General features: G+C 43.3%; 1 pseudogene; it reads right to left on the bottom strand.

Annotated features, from left to right (window-relative positions):
- Positions 1–6233: 6233 nt before the first annotated feature.
- LOC118228187 lies at positions 6234–7484 on the bottom strand (annotated as a pseudogene).
- Between the last annotated feature and the right edge of the window lie 294 nt (positions 7485–7778).

Consider the following 7778-nt stretch of genomic DNA (forward strand, 5'->3'; position numbering starts at 1 on the left):
CAAGTTGAGTGGCAGAAGGTATCAATTTTAACCTCTTGGCATCGCTCACCAGGGACTGACCCACTCCCTTTCAGGGCTGAGACAGGGCAGTGGGGCCACCAAACCAATTTCACATTAACAACCTCAGCTTATTCATTTCCGTTGTTTTCCCCTGACTGAAAGAGTGCTGCACATCCCATATACTAGCTTTACAAAAGCTTTTCATCTCAAGGCCTTGTAAAAAGAACACTCTGTGGCTCCACAGAATGGCTGACATGTGACACCTTTCTCCATTCACTTACAATAGGCTGCAGTGTAGAGGCTTTTTAACACACCGAAACATGGAAAAACGTCTAAATGGAAGTGCCAGTATCTGGATCTATAAACGAAGCGTAGCTTCAATGGATGATGTTTGTGTCTGTAGCAAAACTCATTGTGAGGCAAGCCATTTTCTGATGTCATTCCCAAAATGCGACAAAGGCATCTTATATCGAAGGCCTCAAGCATCTTGATGCGGCCTCAGTAAGTGATCCATGTTTCTGAGCGGGACGGTTGGGAGGCAGACTGCTTTGTATACAGCTGTTTTATTGCTGGTCTTCAGGTTCTTATTTTCAAAAACTCTCAAGGGCAGCTGACCAAAGGCTGTTGAGGTGTGGTTGATACGGGACTGGACTTCATTGTCAATGGAACAGGATGCAGAAAGAACATTGCCAAGGTATGTAAAATAATCCGCCACATTGAGAGATTTATTATTGATTGTGAAGACTGGTAGCTCAGCTGGTGAACAAACAAACTGTGTGATGATTTTGGTCTGCTGGATTTTTACTTGTAGGCCGATAGTTTCATAAAATGTGCAAACCATGTTTAGGACATTCAGATAGACCACTGGGGTGTGTGTTAAAACAGCACAGTCTTCTCAATGTTGTAGCTCGAAGATCTGTGCTGTTAGCATTTTAGTGTGTGTTTGAAGACTATGGAGGTTGAAAAGCTGGCTGTCCAGTCGGCATTGGGTCACAGTGGCCACGAACATGCTAAAGGTGACTGGACTGGACTTAACTCAAACCTCAACACTGAAGGGGTCTGACTTGAGACTTCCCACCTGGATGGGACACCCAGTCTGGCTAGCTGTATCCACTGTACATCTCAGTTGATAGTGTCTAAAGTCTTCGCCACGTCAGCGAAAGCCATGTAGAGATATTCATTGTGTTTGCATGGTTCTTTCACAAAGACTTAGGAGCTTAGGAGACTTAGGAGCCTGATCCAGGGATGCACTTTCCAGCAACAGAAAGGAGAGAAATTCCTTTACTGTTGCCACAGAAACCTCTATCTCCTTTTTTTGTAAGGGCAGTTATGTTTTTGTCTTTTTGCTCTTGCAGGATGTATTCTGAGGTTCAGACAGCATAGATTAAGAGGTGAACTTGACGGATGAGCAGATATCCTCCATGTTTATATATTTCGGGTCGGTGTACCATCAGGGCCTGCACTCTTGTTGTTCTTCAGTCCTCTGATGGCCTGGAGGACCTCAGAGAACCTGGGGAGGGAGTCAAGGTAAAAGACTGGAGGAAGACTGAATAGAGTCTAATAAAGTGGGGCTGATGGGATTAAAATAGCACAGAAAGAAGCTGAAGTGCTCAGCCTACCTCACGAGGATCTATTAACAATGAACAGGGTGTTGCAGTCTGCTGAATTTACAGGGGTCATACTTCATCTTCTTGGGCTACATAGAGATTTACAGCTGTAACAGCTTCATAGCAGGCTTAAAAGTTATTGGAGTCAGCAAGGTTTTGAATTTTATTAGCCTTTTCAAACCATCAGTTATCATTCATGGAGTGCAGTGTACATTGGGTCTCTGCTCCTATGCTGGTGAGATGAGATCTGTGAGAGGCTGGGTTTGCTATGTCGGCTTTGTGGGCATAATGTTTGGTCTTAGGAGACTGTGCATACTGGGTGAGTTTTTGTCAAACCAGTCTTCGTGTTTTTTCGGGAATCACCAAGTACTTCTTCAGTTGCTTTGTGAATGGAGTGCACTTATGACCACTGAGCCTCAAAATGAAGTGGCAGGAATGGCAGAGAAATTTTTTGTAAGAATACTTCTAAGGCTATTAATTGGGCCTTGTGAGTTGAGGGCAGAACAGTCGAGTCTCTTGTTGGGGGCTTGTTTTGGGTGGGAAAGCCAGAACTGCTGTCTGAGCTTAGCTCTGATCATGCAGCGATCAGTCCAGCAATCAGTGCCACACATGGACCTTGTGAACAGCACCTCCTTGAGATCCTCCTGAACGACAATTATGTAGTCCAGAATATGCCAATTCTTAGAGCAGGGATGATGCCAAGACATCATGTGCTTGTCTTTCCGCTAGAATATTGTGCTGATGACTTATATGTGGTGATCAGCACAGAGCGTTAAAAGCCAGAGGACATTGCTGAGTAAACGAACTGTGTAAAACAAACACCTTGTTCCATATGCGGTTTTCTGAGCCTACTCACACATTGAAACCTTCCAGGAGCAGAATTCTGACTTCTTTTGGGATTTTGTTCAGGACAGAGGAAGGCTTCCATGATGCCGCTTTCAGCATCTGTGTTGATCAAAGTGGCATGGCGACATGCAATGACATTAGTCTCTCACTGATGCCAGCAGGAGATTCAGGTATTTGGTAGAGCAGGGAATTAGCTAATTAGCTAATGTCAGCTTGTTAAGAACACCTCTGATAAATAACCCATTGCTGGCCATCTAGCTAGCTAGTGGGGCCAAAGCTGTCAGTCATCCCACTCACAGTTCCTGGCTAGCAGGGTTGATGAACTGTGTCCTTGACCGTTTCCTAGAGCACTGAAAGGAGCTAGGAGATAGTTAGCTTGTTTAGCAACTAGCAAATTAAAGTATGATTATGTTAATCCATTTGCTTAACTTTTCATTCATCTTTTTTTTTGTTTTTATCCACATGTAGACCAAACAGAACATCCCACCGGCTAAAAAAAAAAAATTGTTTTATTATCATGTGGCCAAAAAAAGGTCTGCACTGTAGTCGGCATGTGCATTGCCTCTCCCTTCCTGATCTGAATCGTGTAGTGACTCGGTAACTCCCTGACAACTATAGCAGACATGACAGAATTATAAAGAGATTAAAGAGAAATAAAAACGGTGATTGGCTATAATGAAACAAAACCCTCACCATACTGTACCTACAGGTAATTTATTCCACTTTAACCAACCTCAAAAACTGCACTGCAGGTGTGCAACATTATTAAATTTGAGTTGACCGTGCCTTAATTCGACACTGTTGTGAATTGCTGTGAGAGTTTTACTATTGTGTCTTGACTGAGAAAATTGTGCCCAAAGGCTGTGCTGATATTCCTGTGCCATTCCCAAACCCAACTAGACTTTCATCAGAGAGCTTAGTTGTAATCAGAGGTCCTACTCTCAAATAGAAAAATAACAAAAAAATAATCTGTAATTGTAATCAGAAAAAAAAATATGTAATCAATTTGTAATCAAAAAATATATATACTTTTTTACACTCATATTACAATGTGTCCATATGGAAGGAGGGGAGGGGAGGGGAGGGGAGGGGAGAAGAGAGGAGAGGAGAGGAGAGGAGAGGAGAGGAGAGGAGAGGAGAGGGGGCTGTGACTCTGGTATATGCCGCTGCATGCACCATGATTCCACTGTGCTGCAGCTCTACATAAATCACCGTAGCTGCAGCCGATCTCCAAATGAAAATATGCCCTCAGCAGCCCTCTGACTATGCAGAGCAGTGTGTGACTCTGCACACGCAGAAACTGAAGCATCACGAAAAAAACGAAAACGGAGCAACCCTTCTCCTTAAGTTATTGACAATGTAGCAATAATACACTGGAAACAGAACAATTCCCTAATTGAATCTTTGAAAAGGTGCCAGTAATATTCCAGAAAAAGCCCAGGCGTCCGCTGGGAATATCTGACAATGTACCAGCTGCATATTGCAATAAATTATAATTCTGTAATCAGCAGTAAATTGGGCCTCTAAATCACTGACACTGCAGCATGTATATAGTGGCACAAACAAGAGACCTTATTAAAAAAAAATACAAATGACTTGCTGCATGTCTGTATATTTAAAAAGGGATTCTAAGTGCCAATGTGATTTCTGGAAACAAAATCAATACTCTACTTTCACTGCGGTTCAAATTACACTTCCTCCTCTATTGGGCTAAAGAACTGCATTTTGAGTTCAGATAGCAAGGTTGGGGGGGAGGCAGGTATGCAGAAGGGTTTGGAAAGATGTTGGGAAGATGGTGGTGTGTATCATGGAGATTGCCCCAAACAAATCAAGTGCTGGGCATAGTCAGAAGGCATAAGTCAACCCGAAACAAGAAGCACCTCCAGAGCACAGAGAACATCTGCTCAAATCATTGGCCAGCCGCTACAGTTTCTGACCTCGCTTCATGACCAGCAAATACTTAATTACATAATTTTTTAGTTAAATGCAATAAACCTTGTCTGTTTTATACATCCTTGGTAATACTGTGATCTTTTATTTATTAAATACATTTATTTTAGGGAAGGTACATAATAGATGGTGAGGGTACACAGTATATGGATCTTTTTGGTGTTAAACTCTGTTAGCCTGATGTTCAGCAAGCATATCTCTTGACCATCGAATGCAAAAAGTTGTTTTCTGTATAGAGGTGGAGACCCTTAAAGTTTTCCAGAACAGTCTTGGCAAATGCTGGATAGTCTCGAGGCAGCAGGCAAAATGACTGCAATGGTCTTGTAAACACCTCACAGCTAGACCAATGAGGGTTTGTAGCTGGAGGGGAAGGTATCGCGTGTTCTCCCTTGGCTGGTGTGATTCAAAACCGGAGATGTTAGTTATTTTCCTCTGTTCGTAAGAACAGGGCACAATTATAATTAAGAATGCACTGGTTCCGTTGCCACAGGTTAGATATGAAGGCGCTGCTTCATATCCCGCTTAAAACTGGCCCAAAACGGATCAGTAGCATTCAGGTTACTCTCCGTTCGTAAACGGGGCTATGCTGTCATCAGAGATATATCCGATCTGTCGCCGGACTGTCAACATTCCAATGGGAGCATCAGGATATTCACAAATGCGCGGAACAACACATCAAATATATCCATGACCACAGCAAGAAAGCGTAACAGTTAATAGGTTTTACCCTCGTAATAATCTGACTCCATATTCATTAATAAGTTATGTTCCAAATTAGAATTTAGGCTTGATTTAGAATGGACCTCAGTTCGTCTGAAGTTCTACACCGAGGGTCAACGCAGTTTCACCCGGTACGCACCGCGGATACGCCCGTAACGACAATTTAACTAGATGTTTGCAGACGACACAGCGGTTGTGAGATTTCCCTCATGGGGAGTATAACCTAATTAAGGTTCAGGGACTCCGAAAGGGCCAATATTGGTCATCCCAGGATCAACTTGGTTCTGCTGACGGTCCCGCCTTAACTGAAAACTTGGTGATCAAACAAGTCCAACGGGCAGTTCCCTAGTCATAATTGGGGGAAACCGACTTAGAAGGCTTTTACAAGAACGAAACATTGACCAAGACCACACAAATCAAGTCATTAACAGTTTTAATGTCAGGTAGGTTATACACTTAAAATAGTCAATTTGTAGTTACAGAATTTAGAAAATAGTCTAACAATCAAAGATAAAGATGAGCATACCTGACAGCAGTCTACACACAGAAAGAGTCTTGTGTGGGAAGTCTGATTGCAGACTCCCCGAGGGCCCTGTTCCTCTCCTATAAGAACCCAGCGCAGGCAGGTGGATGTCGCCACAAAAGGGTCATAAAACCATAAATGTACTTGGAGAGGGAAGATTGGAATTTGGTTCAGACAGGATCAGACAGATGGATTTAGGCTACTAGGAGGTGTGTCCCAAAAATACAGTTTACTTACACATTGATTAAAATAGATTTTCTACAGGTTTGCTGGTTTTAAAACCTAAACCAGAGCATCACTCGCACAGAGACCATAAAAACCATACTAAATATGAATATTTGTTCTCGTGATTGTCATGAAAACTCCGAAAAACATGAAACAACTGCACAATCTTTCACATGAACCAACCGTCAACTCTCAATGTCCCTCCACAGTGCATCAAGACCGCATAGTGTAGTGTATCAATGCACTCGACCCAAATCGGGATTTACTTCCCAACAAAAAGTGTGCGTGAGTAAATTTCTCTCCTTATGAAGGTTGGGAGACAAGTTACCCAGCGACACCAGGCGAGGGCACCTTGACTGTCCCTCAACCGTCCTGAGCAACTTGCCCCACTTCCACCATGCGACCCTACCACTTGCCATCTGAAACCTCCAGGATGTTGGGATAATTTTAGAATTGCTTGACCATAGAAAAGAGGTGTCACCTGTTAACTGTCGCAAAACCAGATGCCAAGGTCTTACGGGCCACTCTGTCCCGACAATATCAGACTCTGCACCTGGCGAATTGCTTTACGACAGTCAGAGAGGAAATTCCACTCTATGCCTGTTCCCGTGGGCCTTACAGTTCCCCTCTCTGGCCCCGTGGGACAAACAGAACGCTGTCCCAGGGGTCACTGAAAATGCCCAACTTTGACAGCAGTCCAGGTCCGGTGTTTATGGTCTCAAGCCCGGCCTCGCTGGAAACTGGAGGGGGCTGAGAACCAATGCAGCATGAGTGGAGGTGCGCAGAGAGTGTATCAGGTGTCGAAAATAACAGCATTGAACCAGGGTGATGGTAAAGATGACTGCGCTAGGGATGACGCACCCTCGGAACACCCAATCCCACCAGGTGTACGTGTCCTGGGCGGACCGGGTAGAGGAGCTGGCCAGGATCTCCGCCGTTCTTTTGGCCAGATTCACCTCCACCTAAGCCTGGTTGATGTGATAATTGGTGTCACGGATGATCTGTTATACCAAACTCATTAGGTCAGTCAGGGCCCGCGTTCCTTGTTCGTAGAATGTGTCCTCCCACCACGGGGAGACGTCCACCTCCAGTGGAACTCGGCCTAGAATGTTGATCTGACCCATGGCCAAATCTTCCGTCACTTCCAAGCAGAAAGTGTGGTTTGCTGGACAGGTCAGACCTCCATACGAGAAAGAGTTCATCTCGCTGATGACGCACCATTGTGTGTGGGAAACCTGGATAGCGTCAGCGTGGCCATGCAAAGACTGCACACTAATGAATTTGGTATCATTGGGAGAAAAAGGTTGTAAGGTGTTACAGGTACAGATGATATAGCTGGAGCTTTCATGACAACACATGCGAGTGGTGAATATGGTCTCTGTGCCCCTCATAGTGATATACCCGGTAAGGTGATCTAATTTTAGAACCTGATTCTTCACTACTACGCCGATAGAGCGTATGGTAGTGGAATTTGGGTACACCTGTTCTGGGTGAATTAAAGGAAAAGAAACAAAGAACCCAATACATTTTGTGTGGATGGTTATTGAAAATGATAGTATAAAAATAAAGAACAAAAAATAAAGAAAAACACCAAAATCATAAATTAAGACATATAAGACAAGTAGTGTTCAGAAACATACAATGCCTACATACATACATTTATTAAAAAGTTGAAAATTACTGGAATGGTAATTACGGTAAAATAGTTTAATTGAAGCAGACTGAAGAAATGTTGTCTAATACTATGTGTTAATGGTATAAGAGAAATTCATTATTGCACCAAGAAATTCATAGAATCACATAGGATAGTGTTTCTATTGTGTCCTATATGTGCGCTGTTTAGGATTGGATGTGTGCTGGTTTATGTGCTCTTGTTAGATTAGATGACTGTGAAGTTCTTAATGGGA

This window comes from Anguilla anguilla, chromosome 1 (assembly GCF_013347855.1).
Source record: "Anguilla anguilla isolate fAngAng1 chromosome 1, fAngAng1.pri, whole genome shotgun sequence".
Classification (NCBI taxonomy): domain Eukaryota; kingdom Metazoa; phylum Chordata; class Actinopteri; order Anguilliformes; family Anguillidae; genus Anguilla; species Anguilla anguilla.